This window comes from Vicugna pacos, chromosome 10 (genome assembly GCF_048564905.1).
Source record: "Vicugna pacos chromosome 10, VicPac4, whole genome shotgun sequence".
Classification (NCBI taxonomy): Eukaryota; Metazoa; Chordata; class Mammalia; order Artiodactyla; family Camelidae; genus Vicugna; species Vicugna pacos.
In genome coordinates, this window is record NC_132996.1 from 18,235,636 (window position 1) to 18,262,907 (window position 27,272).

Genomic DNA, 27,272 nt, shown 5'->3' on the forward strand with positions numbered 1-27,272 from the left:
AAGGTGATTTATTTTTCTGATTTTACTAATAAGCCTGGGAGCCCCATCAAGGTGGATAGCCAAATATGGGATTCCTGTGTAAACTTGGGAGTAATTGGAGTTTGAGCCTTTGTAGTGTGTGTGTGTGTGTGTGTGTGTGTGTGTGTGTTGGTGTCGGAGGGACAGGGTGGTTGGCTCAGATGCCAATAAACTTTAAGTTGTAGATGCCTGGAGAATTTTAATAAGTAACTATTACAAGATTATAAATTGTGTATGAATGTCAAACTAGTAGAAGGATAAAATATAATAAGAGAAAAATAAATTCTAATCAGTCAAAAGTCAATAAAGGATAAAAAGTAAAAAGATAACAAACACAAAATGATACAGAAAACACTTTCAAATATAACAATAATCACATAAAAGTTAGTATACTAAATTTGCTAATTAAAAGAAAAGTAGCATTTGAATAATAAAAAAATCTACCTAATATGCCATTTGATAAGAGATACACCCTAAATATAAGGACACAGAAAGTTTGAAAGTAAACAAGTAAAAAAAATGTACTATACAACGCTAAAAAAAAAGAAAGAAGCTGGGTAGTTTATAAATAGACAAAATTGACTTTGAAATAAAATGGATTGTAAAGTAAAAGAAGATCATTATATAATGATAAAATGCTAATTTCATGAAAAATATTCTAAACTTGTGTGCATTTAATGAAATATTCTTAGGAATATAGGATGCAGAGGGATAGGAAGCAAAACAATGTAAGAGATAAATTAATAAGGCTACCATCATAATAAGAGGTTATAACATACCTCTGAATTATTATATCAAGGTTAAAAATCTGTTTCTAGTAGTATGGTAGACCACCTCCAACTAAAGTACAAATAAAACCAGTAAAAATTAAGTATACTTAGGAGTTAAACAACATATATGCAAAATATTTACAGAAAAAATGTATATTAATCTTTATGAGATTTATTAAACAAGCCTTAAATGCAGTGCATGTCTTGCCATGGATCAAAATATTCAATAAAGATGCTATTTCTTCTAAATTGACCTGTGTAGAGTCAGTATACTTCCTATTAAAATCCCAACAGGATATTTTGACAAGCTTGACAACCTAATTTAAAATATATATGAGAAGATTAATGGCTAAGGAATAGCCCACGTACCCCTGAAAACAATAGATAGATGGAGTACTTGACTTACCAGAAAACAAATACCATAAGGTAAACCAATTCTAACAAAGACAGTGTGGCTTTAGAATCGGCTAAGCATAGTGACTAATTAAACAGAGGACCTTGAAACAAAAGTTAAGGGTACCACTTCTTAACCCAAGTTACTAACTTACCCATGCCACAATTTTCTTATTATTAAAAAAGGAATGAAAATAGTACCTACCTCATAAGGTTATTATGCAGATTTAATGAGTTATTTATAAAAAATTTTAAAAAACTACCTGGCACAGGGTATAAGTATTTATTAACTATATGGAAATGGCACTGCAGAACACTGAAGAAAGGAAGACCAACTAATAAATAGTGAAAAATGAAAGATTGGTTAAACACATAAAATGAAAAAAAAAACCAAAGAATTAAACATTTTAGAAAAAAAAGAGAATATCATTATGACCTTGTATTAGGAAGTGTTTCTTAAACAAAACACAGACCCATAAATGAAAAGATGTTGGAATCAATTACATTAAAGAAACTCTGTTCATCAAAAGCTACCATAAGGAAAAGGAAAAGTCAAGTCCCCAAATGAGAGAGAATATTTGCAATAGAAATAGCTAACAAAGAATTTTTTCAAGAATATATAAAGTCCTCTTACAAGTCAATGAAAATAAAAACAACCAATATAGCAGAAAAAATGGTCAAGAGACTTCATTAAACATTTCAAAAAGGAAACAAAAATGAATAAACATATAACAAGATACCAAACTTCCCAAGTAATCAGTGAATCTAAATTAAACTCAATTCCATATTACACCCTATCGTATAAGCATAAAATTAGGAAGCCTGACACTATTAAAAGCTTTTGAGATTGTTTCTTATACACTACTGGTGGATACAACAGTTTTGGAAAACAAATTGACATTATCTTATAGAACTGAACATTATGACTTAGCACTTCCACTGCTGGTTATACACTCTAGAGAAACTCTTGTAAACATTTATTGACCATAGAAACTTTGTTTTTAAAAAGAAAAAAGGCAAAATAAAATTAGAAAAACACAAATGTCTATCAATCAGAGGATGCGAATGTAATTTATGGTATAGTCACACAATAGAATGACATACAGAGATACAAATTAATGAACATGAATGTATCTTTGGAGCAATATTAAGTGGGAAAATTAAGTCAAAGAAAACTGTATATAATATGTAATAATATTTGTATGAAGCTCAAAAACAAGCAAATCCAAACAGTATGTTTGTGGGTAGATTAATATATAAGTATTAAATCCATACAATGATAAAAGGAGTGCTAAAAATTTTAAGACAGTTGTTAGAGCGTAAGGGATACAGAAATACAGGATTCATAGCAGAGGGCATAGTACAAAACTCTTTATATCATATCCTAGTTTTAAAGTTGGTCTTTATTTTATTACTGTGCCTCAAAACTTCCCTTTATATTGCAGATATACTTTTGCATATAACAAGCACAGTGTAGTAAAAAGATCAAGTTACATAAACTTAGGGTACATTAAGGTAGAAAAAATTTTTCTTTTGGACTTAACACTTAAAAACAAAGATGGACCTGTAAGGATTTCTCTGTTCATTGCACTGGTTTTGCCTGAAAGTGGATTTGAATTTTACTTTGAAGAAATGATAGACATGAAATGCAGCTCTTCCAAACAAAGCAGTTGTTCATAGTGACATATCTTCTGCATCTGTGATAGCAGATGCTTTTAAAAGCAACAGAAAGAGGGAGCAGTAGTGGGTGGAATTAGAAGCAAATGCTTATTCATATGCTGCCATGTGAAGCAGATCGGCCATGTGTCTTTCAGATACACTTAAGAACAAGCTAATCTTAGCTGGAATTGAAATATCTGGGACTGTTGAATTGCCATTGATAGGAGTTGGCTATTTTCTGAATTTTTTAGTGATGAAATGAAGCATAAAGCCATAAAATCATCAGGCTAGAACAGACCTTTTAAGGAACCTTGAAGTTTCAGTTTCTTTGGTTGGGTCAAATGTAAGCAAAACCATGAAATTGACATTCTTTATTCCTGACAACCACTGATATTAGGCAACTCTTTTAGAAATAGAATCAAGAGGACACCTAGCTCTTAGCTGAACTGCTTATAGCAAATGTACATGCACGTCTGTGTTAACCCACGGATTTCTTGAAAGGGATGTGCTATCATCACTCCATATCAAAATCACCCCACCCTTTCTTATAAACCTTGTGTCCAATCTAAATCCCTTTTTATGCCATTCAAGACTTATCTTTGATCTTGACCTTACAGAGGAGAACAACTAGTCTCATAATTTACTAAACATTCTTTCCTACAGTTGTAAGATTGTAAAATTACTGCTCAGGTTTCTACTATCATGATTCACTGGTAGTTATATAGATATAGTTATAGATCTACATCTAAATACATTACCAGAGAATAGATTCTTGTCCCATGCAGGAAGGAATTCAAGAGCGAACCATAGTAGAGTGAAAGTAGATTTATTCAGGGAGATACACACTCCATAGACAGAGTGTGGGCCATCTCAGAAGGCAGAGAGGCGGTCATAGGGTGTGGGATTGTTAGTTTTTATGGGCTGGGTAATTTCACATACTAACTAGTAGGGGGATTATTCCAGCCGTTTTGGGGAAGGGATGGGGGCTTCCAGGAACTGGGCCCCTCCCCCTGGTTTTTATCCTTTTACAGTTAGTCTGGGAACTGTCCTGGCACCTGTGGGTGTGTCATCTACCATGCTGATGTATTACAGTGAGCCTATTATGAGTCTTAAAGTCCACTGGAAGTCGAAATTTCTGCCATCTTGGGCTGAGTTGGTAATAACCAGTTTATATCCTCACTTCACTTGGCTGTGTCATTCTTTTAATGGCTGTACCCTGTCCCCTCTAATCCTGTTTCAGATATAAATACATACAATTTGGACTTGGTCTATCATTCATTGCCACCATATAATTATATAGTTCATTAATTCTGTTTATTAGTATTTTGGATAATACTGACTCCTCCAATTTTTTTTTTAATATCTTATCTTTATCACCTCCAAGTTTAGTGTAACTTTTGTCCCTGAAATTCAGGTCCCTGATAAACTTAATGAGTCTTCCTAAAATATAATTTTCATTGCATTGCTTTTTTACTTAATGAACTACATTGGCTCCCGAATGTTTGTCCAATCAAGGTCAGCTTCTCTGACTGGAGTTTCAAGCTGTGGTTCATTTCACCTAACTTTATCTTACCAGCCTTTTCTTTATCATCAGACTTGAGTTTGAAGCATATTGTCCTACCACTTTCTAAATGGGTGTCAGTTACTTCAACTCAGAGCTCCAGTTTTTTTAATTTGTGTACATAAGCAATAAACAAGTGTTGATTTTTTTTAAAGCTGTCTCCACTTGAAAAGATAGATAAATCACTTTTTAAAAATGATTAATAGAATTTCTTATAATTATTATAGATTTGGCCAGAGAGACACTATAAAATTGGAACAGTAATGTCTACCATGTTTTACAGGTGAAATTAGATTTCGAGATAGCTTAGCAGAGTTGTCCCATAGTAGATGCTCAGTAAGCTTTAAGAAAAATTATCATTCCTCTTTCCTTTGGGAAAAAAAATACTGCCTTAAAGCTGGTGGAATGATCATGATAAGAATGACTCGTAGAGGAAATAAATATAGTTCATGGTGATGAGATTTTCCTTTACTAAGAAAGGCCTGGCTGGATGAGGAGAATGCGTGGAAGAAAAAAAGCGACTCTGTCAGAATTCCAAAGATGGAATGTCCTTTGCATTCATGTCACAATTTACATCATAGGTCTAAGAAGTGGAAGGTTTCTTATTGAAAAAAGACCCTAAACACCTCCTAATTTTTGTTTGCTGCAGTGCTCCTTCTGTTCATTAAATATTTGTAAAAGAAAAGAAAGCGAAGAGCTCTATCCTCAGGAAGGAAGGAAGCAGCTGTTTAACTCCAGGGACTGGAGTCATTGTGTGTAGACAGAGGATGTCCTCCCCATGTGTCTCTGCAACAGAAGAGTGTCATCAGCTGGTTTTAACACTTTGAAAAATACTTTTTTTTTTCATACTGACACTTTATTAGTTTGAGATCAGTAAATGCTGAGTGTTCTTTACACTGAGGCTACCTGGTGGTGAAAGGAACTTGTTTACACTTTATAGGATGTATTCTGAAGGCAGCAGGTAACAGCTAAATAGGAAGGAAGCATCTGACCTCAGATTAACTTGGCAGGTTAACTTGCAAAGTAAATTCAAAATTTGCGAATGAGTTATCATGTGTAGAATGAGAATGAAATTGCTACTCCAGTACTATAGTCACTCCAGAGTTGTATAGTCACTCCTAAGGAGCTAGAATGTCCAAATAGCTTGCTGTTTCTTTCCACATTTCAGTGTTTCAACAGGGTTTCTTTCAGTCTTTTAAAAATACGAGGAGACAGAGCTGAGTGAGAACACAGCGGCACTTTGCTGCCTTTAACTCGCAGCTAGAAGGGGTGTCAAGTTCTTCTAAGTTGACCTCTTGAATGGGCTGCTCGCTGGGACCCAAATCACACAGGGCCTGTGAACTGCTTTAGTGTAGTCTTGTTTAAATGTTCCCATCAAAGAGCCAGAGACAGAGGCGGATGAACACACGGCTCAGGGGTCTATGGATGTAGTGTGAGTCTGAGATTGTGAGTGCAAGTCAAAGAGCCAGCAATTCGGTTGTGGAGACTCTGGTTTTGTCCTAAAAATTCATACCAGTTTTACACTCTAGGCCTTAAGATATTCACATTTGTTTTAATATAGAGTGTTCTGCATATCATTAAGTATATTTATAACCCAGGAAGATGTCTGTTGTTTTGAGAGCCCCCGGTATGTGACTGCAGACCCCGAGTACACTGCAGAAGGACATAAGCAATTAATGGACTGCGGAGGATCTCAGGGGCTCAGAGTACCTCTTCATTTGTATTTGTAGCCCACTTCTACCCTCTGAGTTCCAAAAGTCAGCCAGTGAGACATACTCACCTTACTACATGGGACTTCAAACTTCACGTGCATAAAACTTGCTTGGCATCTTCCCCATCCTCTTGTACTCATTCTCATAGTGAGTGGCACCTTCCAGGCACTCAGCTGCTCAAGCCAGAAACTTGGGAGTCATCCCAGACATCTCATTGTTCTCCATCAGCCCCCACATTCCATCAGCCCCCGAGTCCTGTCAAGTATGCCTCTGTCTGTTATTCTCTCTCTGGACTGACGTTGCTTTAATTTCACCCTTTCTCCTCCCTGGCCTGAATTACTGTTCTAGGGATCAGGTAACTCATTTCTCTGCCTTCCTGCCTACTCCCTTATGACATCCCTAGTTTATGGATGTGCATTGCTTTATGATATAGTACAAATTCATCAGCATATCTGGACCTTTATGATTTTGGCCTATTCCTGCATTTTTTGCATCATGTCCATATCCCACAGATTCACTTTGCTAACTTCCCCACATTCCTGCAATACTGTAGCAACATATTCTTAGAATCTCCACACTGGCCATTCTTTCTATGCTTTGGGGCCTTTGCACATATATTCTATTCTTGGAATGTCCTTCCTCCCTTCTCTTCTCCATGTGGTTGAGTACTGCTCATCTTTGATTATAGTTTAACGATAGAACTGCTGAGAATTTTTCCCCCTTTAACAGAAATTCCAGTACTTTTTTTCCTGCCACTTCTCAAGGGAAATCATAAACTTTTTGGCATTATATATTATTGAGTTTTGGATGAAAGAGGAATTTGTTAAGGCCTTAGGAAACTATATTTCTTCCTTCAATATGTGATTTAAACAGGTTAGTATCTTTTTTAATGGTATCAAAATTGTCTCTATCAAAGTGTATCTTTAAAAATATACTTCAAATCTACATGACGTGAGCATAATTTTCAGGATAAAAAAATGCCAAGAATAACTTCATCCAGAAGGTTTCCTCAGTCCTTGTCACCTTGATGCTTTAGATTAGCTGTCTATTAGATTAGCTGAACCTCTTTGTGCTTATGAAGAACTCCAGGGTTACCCACAGGGTGGCACTTATTCCCTGAACTGTGACTGTTTCTGTTCTTCACTGGACTTGATCTCAGGGGTTGAAATCTATGTCTGTGACTCTAGTCCTTAATAGTATGTCTGGCACATAGTAGAGATTGAAGTATGATTAATATTTTATCTGGATGAGTGGAAACATGAATGAATTTTTTGGAGACCTGCTACTTGTTAATAATCTTTATGGGCAAAACAATGGACACTGCTAGGACCTACCTACCAGGATGAGTACAAAAGAAAGATCATGAGGCCCTGATTAATACAACTGAAGGTTAGGTGTAGGTGGGTAGAAAATACACACACACAGTTGAATAGTAACATAAGGCATGTGTGAAAACTTAACAAGAAAGATATGGGCAACAAGTATATCAATGATAGTAACTATCAAATAGTTTTTAAAATCAAGTAGATTTTAATATTACAAGCATATATATAAGAATGAGATCCTAAAACATACATGTTGATTCTGTGTATCATTTGCAGAATTAAATGTTGATGATATTCAATAATTTGTCTATTATTAGGTAATTAATTGATCCAGTCCTTTTACTTATGACTTGTCCACTCCACCTGTTCCAGATAGTCCATGTGCTTTCTCATCTCAGTGCTCATGGCATTCCCTCTACCTGAATTAAGAGAAATGGTAGGGGAGAGATGGGAGTGTGTGGCCACTTCCTGGGGGACGTGCCATGAATTCTGTGTATCAAGGAACCAACTGTAAGTAATTCAATATTGACAAAATGGAGATTTACAGGCGATGAAGCTAGAAACGTGGAGAGGGCTAAGATCACAGAGAAGCTTGTGTAGATTAAGGAACTCGGGTTTTATTCTGAGTGCAGTGAGACACTAAAGGTGTCTACAAAGCCAGTGACAGGATTTGGTTAGCTCAAATGGCAAATCATTTCAGTGACAGTAATAGGAGATTTTTTTTTTTTGAAAGGACTCTTCTTAGAAGGGGTAGATCATCACAAGAGTGAAACAGTAGTCCAGGAGAGAGCTGATGATGGTCCTAACTGGGGAAGTTTTATAGAGATGGAGTCAGTGTGTGGAAGGGAAATCTCAAGAGACATCAATAAGGTAAAGTTGGGCAGAGTTGCAGTCAGTTGGCTGGGCAGATGCCAAAAGAGGTTGGAAGAGCAGCAACGGGAAGAGTCATACAGTGGACAACATTCTGACTGGAGCAAGTGTGGAGATGGTCATCCCAGTCACCAGGACATGGGAGCAGGAGCATATTTCAGGGAAAGGAAGGGGCTTCCTGGTTGGAACACACCACAGTTGAGGTGCCAAGAGCACGAGGTGATGAGCAGCAGGCAGAGAGGGCAGAGTGTCACGGGATTCCGCGTCTCTCCCTGTGGTACCGGGCATGGTAAAGCCTGAGCTCACCTGAATTTTCTTCTAGATGGATTCATAAGTGTTAGCACGTTCCTAAGATCATTATAGACACTGTTCAAAGCTCAGGCAAAGACTTAGAGTTAGAGCATGGCTCTAATTATTTTTTTAATAAAACGAGAAAGTCTAATTGGCATCAGACTCCCAAACAGTGAAATTTAGAACATATTTAAATAAAGCCTGGTCCAAAAAGGAAGAGACCAAAGGCGAACGTTTACACCAATTTGCACCAATTTGTTAATTTGACATTACTGTTGAAGAAGTTTCAGGGTTTTTGTTGTTGTTGTTTTTCACTGCTTAAGGGAAGCATTAGCTTCATGGGATAATACACGCCTGTAACGTTATTTCCAAGTTATAAACTCCGCAGCTATAGGCATGGAGATACCTTTCACTCTTCCTTGCTGAGGAAGAGCGGTTTTTAGAATGATGCCTGCTGTTTCCTAAATCCCAGGCTCTTTGCATCACAGTGACACTGCTTCATTCAACAAACCACAGAGAGGCAGCAGGAGCACTGAGTCATAGAAGAAGGCTGAGCAGAGAGACAGGAGACCTGGAGCCTCCATTCTCTCACTACTGACTTGCCATGTGACTGAACAAGTTGTGCCCTTCCCCGGTCCTCACTTCCTTTTCTGTGTAATAAAGGAGTCAGTTGAATAGTTGATTAAGTCCCTTCCACACTATCATATTCTGTGATTCTCTCATCACAGCTGCCTTTAAGAAATCTTCATAGTTCTTCTCAGTAGTTCATAAAGAGCTTTGAGTGACTCAGAGCTTGCCGGTGTGGAGCATGAAGAGGAACCCTTACTGCAAGCTAATACCTTCACTCTGAAGAAATTCTGGGAGGCAAGGGCAGTACCATACAGCACCAGGGTTCACGGGCAGCTTTTCCTCCCTGCCATCTCTGATTTTCCTTGGATGGACTAGCAACTGAACATTGGCTTTTATGTGAAGGAGTCTTCTCCTCTTCCCACAGAATGTTTGTAGTTCCAGTGTAGGCGCCTGTGGCGTTTGGTTCCTGGATAGCTTTATTTGGGGGAAAGACTGTCTTAAATGTATCTGGTTCAAGGTAAAATAGCTTTTTCTCCTCAGTAGTATTTGAAGTATAACATCATTCACTATCTACCAGCCCCCCTCAATGGTGGTGGTGTGTCCTTTTTGGGGATCTCATTTCTTTAGTAAGAAGCAATGTGGATTTGCATGGTGATTCCTAAAAATAAGTTATTTGTGTTCTGTGATAATAGTTTTTTTCCATATTCAAGAACCACCTTTATTGTTCGTGCTTTTCTTTAGATCAATTCACTTTTTAATTCAGTTTTCTATATGTATTATAAATGGAAACTGGCCTAAGTTTCTACCCAGTAGGGAGCTGTAAAAATAGTTTATATTTTAAAAATAGCTAAAATTAGAGGAAAACTTTTAACTCCTAAAATCGTCTCAGGCCTCTTGTGGATCACTTACCACATGTCGGACAACAGTGGCTTTTTGTCCCAGAGGGGAATGTCACCTCATCCTTCTGGGTTGCTCACTGCAAACACAACCCTGAGAAATGGCCCAAGTGGAGAGTGGCCAGGGTCTCACGTTCTTTGTATACCCAGCAGGAACATGCAAGTGATTTCAGAGCCCACAGTGGATTTCCTCTTGCAACATTCTGAAGGCCAGCAATTGGGCTGGGCTCAGCTGGGCGGGTTCTGCTGATCTAGGCCAGGCTTGGCTGGTCTCACTTAGGGGCTGCTGGGAGTAAAGTGTTTCAGCTGCAATGGATCATCCTCACCCCAAATACTCTCCTGTTCTCCAGGAGGCCAGCTCAGGCTTGTTCACGTGACTCTGGAGCCAGGTCTTGCTAGCTGTCACGCTGTCACTTTTGTTGCATTCCATTGGCCAGGGCAAGTCATGGGCCACCCCATTTTCAAGGAGCAGATTAAATAGACTCCACTTCTTAATAGAAGCTACTACAAAGACTTGTGGCTTTTTTTGCAACCTATTGCAACATCAGAGTCACAAAGATGTGGACTTAAATCTAGACTCCATTTAATCTCTCAGAGCCTCATTCTTCTCTGTGTAAAATGAGGATAGAACTGTTCACCTCAAAGTGCTGTAAATTCAAACTGAGAGGAAGCAGAGGAAGCACCCGGAGCTACCCCTGATAAATAAATGAAAGTAATAATTATTAAACCCAAAAGGTCCACATGTTCATTTAAGCAGCTGTGGTTTGAGGCACCTTCCATGTTTGTTTTCTGTTCCCTGAAATAATGAACATGTTTGGAAACCCAGGCATTCTCTCCATCCCACACCCCCACCACTCATTCATCCATTCTCAATCTATACTATAAACTGTAACTGAAAGTCTGAGGTTTTTGCATTTACATGCCACCTCTCCTGAGGTTTTGTGGGAGAAAAATGTGCTGTTGGCCCATGAGTGGGGAAGAGGCATTGAGAATGCACAGAACGAAGGGTACACACATGGGTACTTGACATTGGTGAACAGGAGGAGGGGAGGGAGCCATGCTGGGCCTCCAAGAGGAAGACGTGCTAGAAACCTAGACTGGTCTCCTCATAGGCAATCCATCGTGAGAGTTCTGTTGGTACGTGTTCCTGTGGAAGGGGTGTAACATAGTCTTAGGTTTCTTCTGATCGCAAGAGGAGGAGGTAGGGGAGGGAAATGAGAAAAAGAAGAGGAGAAGAAGAAGGAGTAGATAGAGGCAGAGATAATGATGGAGATAAAGAAGAGGAAGAACGGAGGAGAAGGAAAGTATCCAAAGTAAGAAATAGCTAACCTGTCAGCCCAAACCTTGTATTCATGACAAAGCAGGGTTTCTCGTTTCTTTCTTTGGACTCTCCTTTACAGTGTAGGCCTGTGTGGCTGGTAGGAACACAGAGTTGGACTATTCTGAATAAATGTGTGTGGCCTCATCTCACTATTAAATAGAAGTGCTAACTGTTCTCTAATTTTAGCACATATCTTTTAAATGTCAAAAGACAGATTTTTTTCCTCCAACCCCCTTTCCTAGTCCCCAGGCTTTGAGTCACGAGGATAACTTCACTCCATGAAGAAACTGGCAGAAAAGAATAGAATTAAATGCAGAGGAAAATTTTTTTTTGACAAATTGACTTTAAGACATATTTCTAGTCCAGTATCTGGCCAAGTAGGCATCTGAAATATATTTTCTGAGCTAAGTTGACAAGGAAGAGGGAAAGGAGAAAGAAAGAAAGCTGTCCTCAGAGGCAGGGGTAGTGAAAATCAAGGAACTGTCTGTCACAGGATTTAGGGAGGATCTAGGCTCTAGGAACTGACAAGCAGTAGATTTTAGGTCTTCCTTATAATTGAAGGCAAAGCTGATGATGGGGTGTGGCACCTACTATGTGGTACCTATGTAGTACTTACTATGTGCCAGGTGGTACCTGCTATGTGATAGACATTGAAAAACATGCCTGATATAAATACAGTGCTATCCTGTCTCTCAAGAATCTTACAGTTTATAGAGGAGAGATAAATACAAGAGCAAATTTTTCCAATTAAGTGAGATCAGCTCTAAGTCAAAAATTTGCCCTGGGGACTGTAACTGAGTACAGGTGAGGTACCTAACCTCAGGAAGGGAGTCAGGAGAGCCTTCTTGTAGGAGATAACGCCTGAGCTGAACCTTGAACAAGCAGATCAGATAAAGAAGTGGGCAGAGGGCAACATAACGAGTGACAAGAAAGCATGAAACTGCAACGTGACTTAGGTGGGTAGTTAGCAGTAACTGGGTGTAATTGGAGGCTGGAAAGTGAGGTAGTGGATAGTTCTAGAAGACCTATGGGCCATTAAATAGAACCCATCTTTGTTCTACAAATACAGTTTAAAAGTCCTTAATGAATTTTTCCTGTCATTAATTATTTGACGGTCCATCCTTCTGTACATTCATACATCCCCCCATGTAACCTCCACCCACTCCTCATCCATAACTGAGTTGCAAACACAAATGTCAACCAAGAAATTTAGTTGGGATTAGGCACTGCTTCCAATTGACAGGAAGCCAAAATAGCAGTGGCTTAACTATAGGGGAAATTTGTTTCTCTCTCACAGCAAAGCCCAGATACCCAGTCCAGGTGTAGGCTGCTGCACAGTGTCAGTGACCCAGGCTTTTCCTCTTTTGCTGATCCACTATAGATGGTCTCCATCTTAAGTCAAAATGGCAAGACAAAGAGGAGTTGGGAAAGGGTGCAAAAATCCACCATCCTTAGGAATATTACTAGAAACTCCCACAAAATACTTCTGCTTACATTCCATTGGTCAAAATTTATCACATGGCCCCAGGTAGCTGTAAGGGAGGCTGTGAATACAGCCTTATTTTGAAACAGAATTGAGTAACAAGTCTTATTCTGTAGCAGTTATGAAAGATAAGTAGGAATTCATGAAAGAGGCATCAGTTATATTTAAGCAGCTTTTTATAAACATTACACAACACACAAGACTTGTTTTAAATCCTAACTAAGCAATATGGCCTCTTTTCTCAAGAAACCTCATTTCATATCATACTGGACTGCTGAACAGTAGTAGCAATCCTTGGAAGCTTATTTTCATACTTTCTAGGATTGTCTGAGCTCTCTTACAGAAGAAATCTCTTCTTACCTCTTATTCAACTAAAATTTTGAGCTTTTGAGGAAAACAGATATTGAGAGATAACTCTGGCCAAAGTCAGACCAATTTACACAGTATAATGATTGGGTGGCCATTGATGGCTGCTGGAACTCGGCTTCAAACCTGCAATGGTCCAGCAACAGCATTTAACTCCAAGTTTCAGACTTAGAAGGTATCCTTTCTTTGAACAATATCAACACAGTGCCTGATACACAGTAAGTGCATGATAAATTAAAATTGTGTTGAATTGAATCGATTTGTACACTCTAGCAATGAGGTTGAGCACTTAAAGACATCTATATTTTATCAACCATATGTTTATTCAAATTGATTGATTAATTCATTCCATTAACATTTATTGAGCTCTTCTCAAGGGTTTGTATAGTGCTAATTGCTGGGGGAGTTATACAAATGATCAAGTTATAGCCTGTACTTTTCAGAGAGCGCCTAATGTAGCAGGAAGGCAGATGTATACACAGCTAATTTTGGTAGTTTGGTAAGTGCTACACAACACCAAGGAAGTGCAATGAAGATGTGTTATTTCAGCCTGATTGTTGGCAAAAGGCATTACAGAGGAGGTAGGAGCTTGAACTCAGCCTTGTAAGATGAATAGTGATCCACCAAGGAGTCATCAAATGTATTAGTAGTTCCTTTAATGTCACATCATATCAGATATCTGTTCCAAATCCTGGTTAAGCAATACAGCCTCTCTTCCCCAGGAGACCTCATTCGGTGCTTTGCTCAACAGCTGTGTACTTATCCATCAGTATACTTTGCAGCTTCTTTCCTCACTGTGTAGGGTACTTTGAGTTTTCATGTATACCAAAGAAAGCCCTTGTCGCCCTCTAGGTATAAAGATCGTAATCACCCGTAAACCAGTTATTCAGTGCTCTCCCTCATCTCTTTCTTTCCATTCTTCTTTTCTGTTCTGTTCCATAATGTGTGTGTGTCTAAGTTAAATGCAACCATTTACACCCAGCAGCAAGACATTCACCTCGTCTTATTTTCCGAGGTGAAACCAGTTTGTCAGCTATAGTAAGCGCACCCCTGGAAGTGTGTCACTGCTGCTCTCTCCTCACCAGCGAGTATTTTCTGGTTTTCATCACAAAGTAGTTACGCGTTTCGGGCTTTGAGCAACATCTGAGTTTCCACCAGCTGTGTTTTGCATTGTCCCCATTTTGTATAATTAAGAAAAACAGGAAGCCAATCACTTAAGTAAAGCTGACCCTCTTCATTCTACAGACCCGAGAAAGGACTGCATCAGGGCTTTTTATAGTACAGTTTTCACAAAATTTATCCTGCAATCTGCTTGAAAGTGGAACGAGGCTACAGGAACTGTGGCAGTGTGGTGGCCTTGCTCTTGACTACAAACAGCTGTGCTTTACTGAAACCACAAGGTCTGCTTTAAGACTCATAGAGTCGTCCGTTAGCAACTGGGTTTGTCACATTGTGACAGAGGATTCCCTCTGCCATTTTTTTCCCACCAGCTGAAATCTTGTGGGACAGGGGACCTTTTCACTTAGCCCTTTAGTTTTCTGTGCATCCAACTTTTAATCATTTTTTGACCTTGATTTCTATAGATACTTGCAAGTGAGTTTCTAAGGAAGCCCTAGGCTGCTGTTTGGTTTTACTAAAGATTAAAACCAATACTCTGTATGAGAAAGAGCTTCTGACTTGATTTGATTATAGTTTCATTTTCTTATATAGAAGAGAAACACAGTTACTTCAGTATGTGAAATTTCATCTAGAAACAATGGTTATGTTAGGGGTCAGCAGTACTCAATTAGATTAAATGTTTACTGAGAAGTTAATATTTGTTGATCATTACAGTTGGTATGGAGGATGTAAAGATACTTAAATGTAGCCCCGCCTTCAAGGAGTTCATAGGCTTGTAGGGGAAGCTAGCATGAGTACAGCTGAATATAATTTATAAAAATATGTTATGTGATCTGGGTTCTATTTTCATAGCACCTGTTTTGTGACCAGACAGCTCCTACCTACATAAATTTGAGCTAGAGCATCAGTGCCTATCAAGTGACCCTTCCCAGCTAACATTTGAGTGTGAGTAATGATCACTTACTCATTCAACAAATATTTATTAAAAGCACATACTGTGCTCTAGGCATTGTGCTGTTTTTCTCAGGGTTGAAAACCTTTTATCAGTGGCATTCATATGCTTTGTGTGCCTTACAGAGCTAGCTAACAGTTATTAGACACTGCCATGTTATAGTCACTTTATTCATCAAATAAGCTCTATAAGATGGGAATTTTTATGGACAAATGGAAACTGAATCAGTGAAATTAACCTCCCCAGTGTGGTACAGCGAGTCACGAGTAGATTTACACCAAATTCCTACAACCACACTGATTCTCCATTCTGCTACTTTTGACAGCCCATGCTTTCAGCTAATGGAGACATTTTATGGGTATTTTAAGTGCATGGTACTGATCAGGAGAGAACTATTTTATATTTCAGAGGCCTCTACTGGAAACAGTGTTAACACCTAAGTATATGGACAGCTGGCCACTTATATGTTCTTTTAATTTCATCTAACTAAGATGAAAACATTTTAGTTTTGTTTTCAACTTTGAAAGAAAAGGTTTTAAATGTATACATCAGTAATACAGCAGGAAGGATTAATACCAGGAAGAACTTCAAACGTGGTTAAACACAGAAATGGTGACAGGAGAAGTTGGAGAATCTAGACGTCTTTAAAATCAGAATACGACTATTTATGTATTACAAAATGTCATGGGGACTAGATTATCTCGTGAGGCCATTTCAACTTACAAATGTGTCAATCACATTGCACTGTGATGTTATCACTAAGTAGGATTGAAATTGCAAACACGCCTAGAAAAAAATGACTTCCTCACTGAATAAGTATAGTTCAGGTAGCTGCCACCAGGTGGCAGTAGTCAGAAACTCAGATCACTGCTATTAAAGAAAAATCACTGACTCAGGAGGAGCCTTAGATAATATTTAGTCCAAACCATTTGACAGTTAAGAAAATTTGAGAGCCATAACTAGGATTCAACATAGTTCTGTAAGAACTGCTTTTTATTAAAGAAAATTTATATGAATTTTAATTAAACCACATTATATGCAGAATAAAAAAGAACTGGAGGTGCTATTTATGGTAATATTTAAAGTGAGAGGTATTTTAAGCTTATTTGATTTCTCTTTCTTACTATTCCAATCAGCCTTCCTCCAATCTTCACCAAATTAAGGAACAATCCACTCTTGGGTAAGGTTCTTTGAGGAGGCAGAAGTCTTCCTGTAGGGACATTTGCGGTGTCCCCAGTGACTCTGCAAAGCCAGTCCTCTGAGATCAGCTCTGATCCAAATTGCTGCAGCTCATTGCTAGCAAGGATTTAGCTAGCTTCTTGCCCACTGTTCTCAGCATTTTTCCTTCTGTGTCAGGCAGCTCATTCCTGTAAACATACCCAAGCTTTGATTAAATCCCTCAAAATATTGCAGAGAAATAGAACATTGCAGCCACCTCTTATTGTCACAGCATCAGTTAGGGTCCATTACAATAGTTCTAACCTAGATAAAATAGCTGTGCTTTCTTGTCATTGAATTTATTGTAATCTGACTCCCTTCTTTTCCTTTAAAGCAAACACAACAGAATGCAAGTGAGTGAGGTTTGATGATATATCCTCTTAAATCTGCTCTTCTTTTTCTTAAGTAAATGTTTTACAGTCATTCTATTAATATCAGCAAATTTGCAGTGCTTCTTGCTGTGAACGTGACACATCAGTGTATCTCCAGAGCACAACGGAGAACCACGGTTCCAGCCTAGCTCCCTAAAAAAATTTTAGATGAGGAATCTGTCTACCAGAGAAGGAAAAGCACTTTGGTTAAGGTCGCATGTCTGCTTAGAGGCAGAGCCAGGACCAAGGCTCAGGAGTCACTGCCATTACTGGTGTTCGTTTAGCTGTTTTACAGAAACTTCCTAAGAGCTCCAGAGTTGCAAGGAGTTGCAAGAACAAAACTGATTTTAGGGTCTGCCTTTTAACTGCTTTCCCTCAAAACAGGGATAGCATCTGAACACCATCTGTCAAGAGTGCCTCCGTGCCCTCTGCTAGGACACAGTGCGACCCTTCCAGTGAGTGCCCCTTGCGGCTGCTCACAGCAGAAATGCCAGATTCTGAAGAAAAGCATGGTTTCTTCCAGCTCTGGGGACTGTTGTCAGAAGGTCATCCAGTCTTTCCTTCTCACTAATTATGTTAGAAGAAGTCCTCAAAAAATGTCAGGCTTTTAAAAAATGTCACAACATTTAAAAAGTAATAAAAAAAAGTCACAGTTGTCTAATGCGCAGTGTTCCCCACATATATGGATATGTGGGTGTGGATTCATTCACTCATTTACTCACCATCGTGTTTGGAGACGCCCCCTGTTAGATGTGGCCAAGGAGTCCTCAGTGGGCAGTGAATTCTTCCTCATTCACTCACTCAGCATAGATTTATTCAGAGACTGCTGTATTCTGGTCACCGGGCTAGGCACAAGGAATGCAGCCTGGGAGCGAATGGGTTTTTATAGAAATGTTACCCAAGATAAACTTATTTACATGGAGTTGAATTGTGGTTAAAAAATGGATTTTTTTCCTTCTAAGAAATAAATTAAATTTTAAAGCTTTTGCATCCCTATGGTAATACGTGCAAGGTGCAGAGACCGTGCCAGTTGCTTGGAGGAATATCAAGAAATGTAAAACAAGATTACTGTTAAAATTAATTTAGTTGTAAGATGGAACTCATACATCTCTAAGACTCTTATTTAAATAAATGGTGCAAGCAGTTCCCAAATACCATGGTATAATTTCAAGCCAACTATTATTAGAAGCATCGAGCGATAAAACATAGAGGGAGAGAGCACTTTCAGAGGAAGCAAACCTGGAAGGCTTCCTTTAGGTGCTGGAAATTTGAATTGAGTTGGATTCTCCCTCGGAAACAAGTGATTTGTCCCAGTGCAAAGAAGGAAGCAGGAAGCGACGTTTTTTCTTTCTTTTTTTTCTTTGACATTTAATAGTGTTTCAGATCCTAGTATTCAGCAGAGTATAGACAGTTACAGGAAGAGTTCACATCGGGTAGGAGTCAGGAGGCGTAGGTGTGGTAGTCACTGTTCAGCCTGGGAAAATCACCAGGTCTGAGCAGGTCGGTCCTCCTGTATGCAGGGAACTGAACCAAAGAATGTGTCAGAGTCCCTTCTAGCTCCAGGGTCACTGAGTCTATTAGACATTGATTTATATTGTAAAAGTGTACTTTTTCAAAGCACAGTTTGCTCTATTACAATTAGCACAAGTCAGGATTGCAAAACAAGTGCAAGGCTAAATTTATCTAAGTGGATTCTGTTTGGTTGAAATGTAGTTGATATTTTATTTGACACTTGTAGTGCTCATCAACACTTAGGAAATAAAGAAATTGTCCATTTGACATCTTCAAATTAATATGTATTGTGTACCAGGTTCATGGTCTATTCTAGACACTTATTAATGAATAATTTGCCTTTCAAATATTTTCTCAGTAATTCAAATGAACTGCTATCTGTATTTTCCAATGTGTTGCAGTCTTGCTGTAGATTATAAGAACAAATTTTATTTCACTCAACAGTGATTTAATAAATATTTATTGAGTACCTATACATATCAAGTACTGAGCTTTCAAAGTACAAGGGATATAAAAATAAATAAAAAACAATCAAAACTTTGCCTCCTTCCTCAAGAAGATTACAGTCCAGTGGGAAGTTCAGATACATATATAGATCAGTTACATTTCAACATATTGGAGTTTAAACCAAGAGCAATGGAAAGCACAGAAGAGAAAACATTGGTTTACTAGACAGAAGGCTTCACAGACAAGGAAACATTTAAATTGAGTCTTGAAAGAGAAATGGCAAAATGGCAGCCCTCAGACTGTCACCAGCTCATTGATGAGATACGTTCAGTCACACCTGGCATCATGAAGTCCATACGCCAAGAGTCTTATTCGTGACAGGAGGTTATCTGATTCTTACGCACACAGTAGTTGTGAAAATAAGAAATAATGCGAAGCACTTAGCATAGTGCCTGGAACAGAATAGGGGATCAGTAAAGGGACGCTGTCGTCGTATTATCATCCAGACCTGGTGAACTACATGCGTTGCTAGTTACTGGTCCATGCTCCGAATGTCTGGTGTGCTTTTCCTTCATGACTTATTATGGCTATAATTAAGTAGTTATCTATACATTTAATATCTCTCTGCCTTTCCTACTAGACTGTAAACTCCACGAGGGCAGGGAATCAAGTTGTTTTGTTGGTTTTCATGTTTCAGGAATAGCCAGCAAATTGCCTAGCTCAGTAGAGATGCCTAATAAATATTTGTTAAAATAATGGGTAATGATGGGAAAACACAGTAAGGAATGGTTTATCATTAGGAAGATGCAGTATCAAGTCATCTAAAAAACGTGAGTGCTCTGACTCCAGAGTATTGGTTTATCAGTGTCTTCCACAGCCAGGAAAGGCACCCAGAACCCTTGCAGAGGCAGGTGCTCAATATGGATGTCAAGTTCAGTACAGCCGTTATTTTCTTTTCTCGGCCCTCCATTATGCTCACCCATAAATTAGCCTCAACAGGGGCAGTCCATGGATGGCCAGAGAAAATTCTGTGATTTTTCTGGTACTTTTGACCCAGAGATAGAGATTTGATTCATTGTAACCTCCCACAGCCCTGAATGTTTTATAAGAAGACCCCTCTCCTCCTTCAGCCAGTCTGCCATGTCTCATGGAAGGTTTTTTAGAGGTGCCCATTCAGATCCCCTGAGACTTCATTACTTTCCAAAGCCATGATTAAGCATTATTCTGAATAAAATTAAGTTCTACTTCTTCCAATTAACAGCAGATGATGAAAGTGCCTGCCAGTTCTGTTGCCTTTCAGCTGGGTGTTTTTCTCTTGCTTGGTCATTTGTAAAATGTGAGCCCTTCTAATGGGGGCCTACTTATTCACTTGAATTAATGAGTTTCAGCTGAATTAATAGTGCTAGCATACTCTGGGTATTCAATAATAGTCAACAGAAATTTTTATATGCTGACACAACTTGCTCCATTTGAGAATGTTGGCTAAAATCAATGGAATGTGGCTTTCCTACTAGATTTCGACTTAAGGAAAAAAAGATCAAGTTTCCAAACTTAGGGCCCAGCCTATATCCAATCTTTGGTGGCTGTTCTCTGCAAGAATCTGAAAAAATTCTGCAGAAACTTTTGGGATGCATTTCTTTCTGTGTATTCCCAACAAGTAGACAAGATCCTCAAGCAAATCAGTATAAATTTTTGAGACTTAGATTCTGCCTCCTAGAAGAATACTTGGCACAGAGTAGGACTTTATCAAAATAATAGCTAAAAATAAATAGAAGATGTAGGTCACAAGCAATATATTAGGGCATAGCCTATTTCCTTGTACTCAGTAGGCACTCGATAAGTGCTGATATAATTAATTTAAAATTAAAATAGAATAAAAATTCTAGCATAAGTTAATACAGAGAGGACATCTTCTAGGTCTAAACCCAAGAAGATTAAATGCAAAAAATTACTGATCAGGACTATATTCACAGGCCTAAAGAGGTGAAGTTAAGTTCGGATTACAGTGCAACATATGGTGCCTAATGCCTTATGGCACATATTTGCATGTTGAAGCTTTTAATTATGGGGAATTACAATTCCGCTGAGATCCTTACAGCTCTGAACTGAGAGCCTTAAAAAAAAATCAATATTATGTGTTTGTTAAATTGTAACCTTTGTGGAAAATCAATAATATGTTTGCTGAGAAAAATATTTGACATGTCAACTGAATTATGGAAACTGCTCATGCCAGTAGCTAAACCCAATAATTTATTTAATCACATTTACTAAATGAATGACTTTACTGTATCAGTATTTAATACTGATTTACGTGGGCACTCACTGCCTGGGTCTCTGTGTCCTGAGCTCTCCCGTCTCACCCCAGTCCCTCTTGGCTTAGCTTCTCATGGGCAGAAGCAGGATCTTGTTCACAACCAACTCAATGTTTGTTTCCATTTCAATCATTTTTGTTAAATAAAGTAGTAATAATAGAAGTTCTAACAACATAATCACTCTGTTAAGTACTATAGATACTGATGGAAAATATGAATCACTCAAAATTACTGTATTTGCCTTCATACAATATCCATCCATCCATCCATTCATTCAGCAAGCTGATCAGGATTCATTGAGACCTACCAGCTAGGCAGCATAATGTAAGGCCCTAGGACAGAGCCAAAGAAAGCTCTATCCTGTCTCCTTGTGGGTAACTAACAAATTTGGGAGGGGGAGACAAAAAGGTAACATTTTCATAATACATGCCAGTTCTAGTGGTCATAAAGGAAAATGTTTTAGGGGGCTTAGAGGAGTCATGATCACTGCTGGAGGAGACCCTAATCTCTCCAGAAGGTGGTTTTGCAGCTGAAACTCAAGTATGAGTTGCAGTTGAATAGGTGGGAAGGAAATAGGAGAGTATTCAGTCAATAACCCTCATCATGCCATGGAAGTGGGAATAGCATGGTACAGACCTGGGAGGAATTTGCTGTAGCTGGATCATGTCCTGAGGTTGGAATGTAGAGAGAGGGAGAAATACGGTGGGTTGTATGTGTGTGCGTGTTTGTGTGTGTGTGTATTTGGAGTGGGGAGGAAATAAGGGTAAAGGAAGCTAGAAATGCCAGTTTAAGACAGTTTGTAGAAGGTATTACATGTCAGGCAGGGAGTCTACAATGTATGCTGTGATTAAAAGGAGTTCAAATAAGGATGCTTGCAGAGCAGAGTTTAATTTTTTTTAAGTAAAGAAAAAAAAAGGCTTCTGACCACTCCTTTGCAGAGAAAGAAAGTGGTAAACATAAAGACATTACAATATGCAAGAATCCTGGGTCTTATATCCACAAGGTATCTACTAAGGAATGAATTCTTGCTTTATGAACTTTTTAAGAAGAGTCAAATTCACTCAGTTCGCAGCTTTGTGTTTTAAATTTTAGAAGGCTTCGCTTGCCACCTTGTGGCTGAAAGAAGATCCTGCACATAAACAGCAGGGTTGCTTGATCTGAGATAGACCAACCCCAAACCAGTTAGTGAACTGAACAGAGTGTTTGTTCAAGTTTATCACAAGTATTTGAGATAAAGAAGCCAAAAAAAAAAAAAAAAGAGAGAAAAGCCACTTAGAACAAATATTAATTTTTACAAAATCCAAAAATCTAAGACTGATCCTTGACTCCTTTCTCTCTCCTCTCACACATGTAATGCACCCTCAGGCCCTATTGAATCAGTTTCCAAATAGTCTGATGTTCTCCAGCTTAGAAGTGTTTTTATGGATAATTTTAGGTTTTATTGAGAATGCAGAATAATCATAGCTATTACATATTGCTGGTAGAGTGCAAATTGGTATATTTCTGAGGATAGATATAACCATTCTGGAACAATTTGGTTATCTAGGAAAGCTGAAGGTGCATATACTCTGTGATCCAGAAATTCCACTCCTAGGCATATGCTCTAATGAGATTCTTACATATAGACACCAAGAAACATAAACATAAACATTCAAGAATGTTACAGCCACACTGTTATAATTATGTTATTCCAAAAAAGAAAAAAATAAAAATAACCTAAACATCCTTTAGCAAGAAAATGTTACATGTGGTGTATCATACAATGACATACTGTAAAAAATTTGAAAAGAATGAACTAGACCTGTCCACGTCAACATGAATGAATTTCACAGTATTGCTGAAAAATAGCCGCAGTATGAAATTGCTTATGTAAAGTTCCAAAAATGACAAAAACTACACATTTTTAGGGATAGCATATCAGTCAAGGTCCTACCATAGAAACAGGACCAGTCTGTGTGTGTTTGTGTATGTGTGTGTGTGTGATATATATATGTTTTAAGGACTTGTACGTGATTGTGGGAGCTGACAAGTCCGAAATCCACAGGGTGGACCAGCAGGCTGGAAACTCTGAGGCAGGAACTGAAGCAACAGTCCGCAAATGAGATTTCCTCTTCTCAGAAACTTCAGTTTTGCTCTTAAACCCTTTCTACTGTTTAGACGAGGCCTGGCTAGGTGGCTAGGTTGTTGAAGGTAATTTCCTTGCTTAAAGTCAACTTACTGTAGATGTTAACCACAGTTACAAAATTCCTTCACAGAAACACTCAGGTTAAATAATGGGGTACTATAGACGAGCCAAACTGACACATAAAATTAACTATCATAAATGCATATCTATGTAGTGAAATCATCAAGAAAAGAAGGGAACTGTGAACACAAAATTTAACAGTTACTTTTGGGGAAAGGGAGATAGATATGGCTAGGGATGGGTACCCAGGGGCTTCCACTCTGTTGAAAATAGTCCAACTCTTAAAGCTGAGTGATAGATACAAGGGCGTTTGTTAGTCTTCTTTAATAGCTTATACAGCTGATACACATCACTGTGAAAGAATGAAAGTCTTCATAATAAATGTTAAATATAATTTTTATCAAAATACAAACTAATTATTTTCTAAGAATGTAGCGATTTCCCCTGTGTAAGGTGGAGGGGTCGGGCTCTCCTCACTCCCTGCATGTGGTTTAACCATTTGGGATTGCTGCTATGATCCAAGTCAGAACAATGAGTCAGGAAGAAAACTTTCTACCTTGGTGTTAGGCCAGTGCTCAGGTTTGTTAAAAACAATGAGGAGGCCGTTTTTGATGGAAGACTGACACACAGCATCTAATACCCCAGGTAGATTACATACAGTTGCTTAAAGTCCACCTGCTACCTGACTTCTTTCTCTTTCTTCTCAAGGGAAAGATGCCCAGGTGAGAGCTGATTTAGTCACCAACTGTTGTAAGGTTCATTTTTTAAAAATTACTTCTTACCACTTTTGAGCAAAGATGTTGTAAGGTTGAAGGAATGAAGTAAATGTGCATTTGGAAGGTTTAATGAGTAAGTGCAAACTTGGAGTCGTGGGCCTTGGATGCTTCCTCATTATAGATTGCAGGGCAGAACTCCCTGCCCTGCTGGCTCTGCTGCCTACCTGTTCCAGGCACCAGTGTGTGGGTCCTCTGAGAGCCTCCCAGCTCATCTCCCTCACTACTGAGCTCTCCTCTTTCTAATCCATTCTCCACCAGCTGCAAGAGTTCTGTGGTAAAAAACACGTAACATACAATTTACCATTTTTAAATGTACAATTCAGTAGTGTTTCGTATATTCATTCACACTGTTATGTAACAGATCTCCAGAACTTTTTCATCTTGAAAAATTGAAACTCAGTATTTATTAGACAACAATTCACCTTGTTCCCTTCTCCTTAGCCCTGGCACCCACCAGGTTTACTCTTTCTTCCTAAGAATTTGGCTACTCTAAATACCTCGTGTAAGTAGAATCACACAGCATTTGTCTTCCTGTGACTAACTTCTTTCACTTAATATCCTCAAGGATTGTATCATGTGACAGTTTCTTCCTTTTAAGGCTAAATGACATTCCACTGTATGCACATATCACACTGTGTTTATCCATCCATCTATTGATGGACATTGGGTTACTTCCCCCTTTTTGCTATTGTGGATAATGCTGCTATGAACATGAGCGTGCAAATATCTCTTTGAGACCCTGCTTTCAATTTTCTTGGATATACCCCAAGAAGGGAATACTGGATCTATTGTAGTCCTATTTTTGTTTTGAGGAAACTCCATAGTGTTTTCCGTAGTGGTTGCGCCATTTTATAAGCTCACCACCGATGCAAGGGTGGGCTTTTAAAAATATAAATCAGATCACATCACTTTCCTGTTGAAATCCTTTGTTGGCTTCCATTGTTCTCAGGATAGGGACCTCAGTCCTTCACAAGACCTCTGGAGCTCTCTGTGGTCTGCCCCCCGGTTATCTTTCCTGCCTTGTATTGCACTTCACTCCTCCCTCTTCAGAAAACTCTGTCAGATGTAAAACCCACCAAGCTTTTTCCAACTTAGAGTCTTTCAGATTTGTTCTTCCTCTCATTTGAAATGTCATCTGCCCAACTCTTTATGTGGAAATCCTTTAATTCTTCAGGATTCAGCTTTTCCATCATCACTGTAGAAAATGTCCCCTGACCTCTTCTATTGAATAAGGTTTCTCTTTGTGCTCTCTTGGAACACCTTTGCTTTCCCTTGACACTCTGGGATTATTTTACTTGTAAATTCTGTTTTGTCTGTCATTTCTCCTAGAAGGGAAGCTTCATAAGAAAACAGATATTGTCTGTCTTGTTCATTATGGAATCTCAGCAGCCACTGTGCCTAGTAAACCTACAGATTATTCTCCACTCAAGATTGATCAAGTCCTATGGAAATTAAGGAGGGGGTAACTAGTTTTAGGCTAAAGAGTGACATGTTTGAAAAGCTTCCCTATGATAATTAATTTTTCATACCTAGTTAAAACCTTTATATGGAAGAAGAACATAAAACACACGAAACTGGAAATACAGCCAAGAATTGAATAGACCAAGGTAAATCTAAATGGAGGCCAGAAGTTGCTCACAGCTTTTAGAGCTAAGTTTTGTTTGTTTGTTTGTGTTTTTGTTTTGTTTTGTTTTTTATGATGAATAGCGTATGTGCACTAGATGACCTCTCTTAGCCCTGAAAAGTCTACTAGTTTATGGAAGTCCAAGCTATACAGCAGTCTGATCACTCAGACATTTCCACGGATGATAAATTTATCAGTTATATTTCAGATTTTGAATTGGCTATTTATCCCAAGCAATTGATTTTTCAAAATGTCCTGAATTGTTAGTTCCACGTTGCAAACTTTAAGGAAAGGATGACAAACTTATTTATGTTATAGTATGTAAATGGCGATATGCTTTTGCTAATATTTCTATGGCCCGGGATATATTTAATTTCAATCTTACAGAACTGTTTAGGGCTCTGTACTAAACCCTCTGGAGGAAACAAATGTGACAAGCATTTTACTTATTTTTTGTAAGCCTACATTTATTTATTTTCTAATGGAAGTACTGGGGATTGAATCCAGGACGTTGTGCATGCTAAGCATGAGCTCTACCACTGAGTGTACCCTCCCCCCACAAGCATTTTAATATGTTAAGAATTCATGTTCTAGCATCACTCCTCCCTGACTTTGAACCTGCTTTGCCAATATCCTTGCTGCCTCTTTGCTAATGCCTCTGTATGCTATAAGAGAAATCAGAGGTGTCTTGTTCTCCAGGAAACTGTCCCCTTCCAACCCCAAAGCTAGGTTAAGTGCACTTCCATGGGAACCTGTGTGCACTACACCTTAGTGTGGTATTTCATCAGTTCTAAGATATACTTTCTAATATTTAGCATCTCTGAAATAAGGATGTGTCTTATTAATGATATCTTAGATTGGTTGCATTCGTTAGTCTCAACTACTGAAAAGGGAGCTCAGTGAGGGCTGGGATGGCATTTTGTCACTCTAAATCTCATCTGTGTCTATTACAGTGTCTCAGTAACTCATTGTAAGTGCTTAATGAAAGGATGGAAGGATGGAAAAAATGCAAACTCGATGGTGCACAATTTCACTGTAAGAGCAGTACAGAGTAAAGATAAGGAGAGATCACATCTGTTTGAGAAAGATCAGGGGAGACTGGGAGAAGTGACATTTGAACAGAACCTCAAAAAAAGAGCGAGATATTCCTCACTTGTGATTCAAAGAGCATCATTCAAGGCTGAAGGAAGAGCACGAGACAGGAAGGTGGGAAAAATGGGACATCTGAAAAATGTGGCTTGGCTACTCTGAATGGTATGTAAATGGGTCAAGAGGCACAGTAAGGGATTGGACTTTAGAGAGAGATTGGGAGGGGGAGGAACTCCGTGCCCAAGTGTCCGTGTTCTATTCTGGAGCAGTAGTGAGTGACCCAAAGGGCTTTAAAGGGGGTAAGTGATATGGACAAAGTTGTGCTTAAAGATGTATCTGGGGGGGATTGGTTAAATGAATTGGTTGGTAGAGAGACTACAGATAAGAGCACTAGTTACCAGGTGTTTAACAAACATTTATTCAGCACCTCTT

At 38.6% G+C, this 27,272-nt stretch overlaps 1 protein-coding gene and 1 long non-coding RNA gene across 8 annotated transcripts in view; one reads left to right on the forward strand and one right to left on the reverse strand.

The window, feature by feature from the left end:
* The window catches only part of LOC140698666 (uncharacterized), a 40,549-nt gene extending 34,122 nt beyond the window's left edge, over positions 1–6,427 (reverse strand). Inside the window, exon 1 of the long non-coding RNA XR_012076482.1 lies at positions 6,182–6,427. This is a non-coding gene — a long non-coding RNA (uncharacterized lncRNA). The remainder of the gene's footprint in view (positions 1–6,181) is intronic.
* The window catches only part of DLG2 (discs large MAGUK scaffold protein 2), a 1,735,130-nt gene that overhangs the window by 790,009 nt on the left and 917,849 nt on the right, over positions 1–27,272 (forward strand). The gene's annotated exons all lie outside the window — the stretch shown is intronic.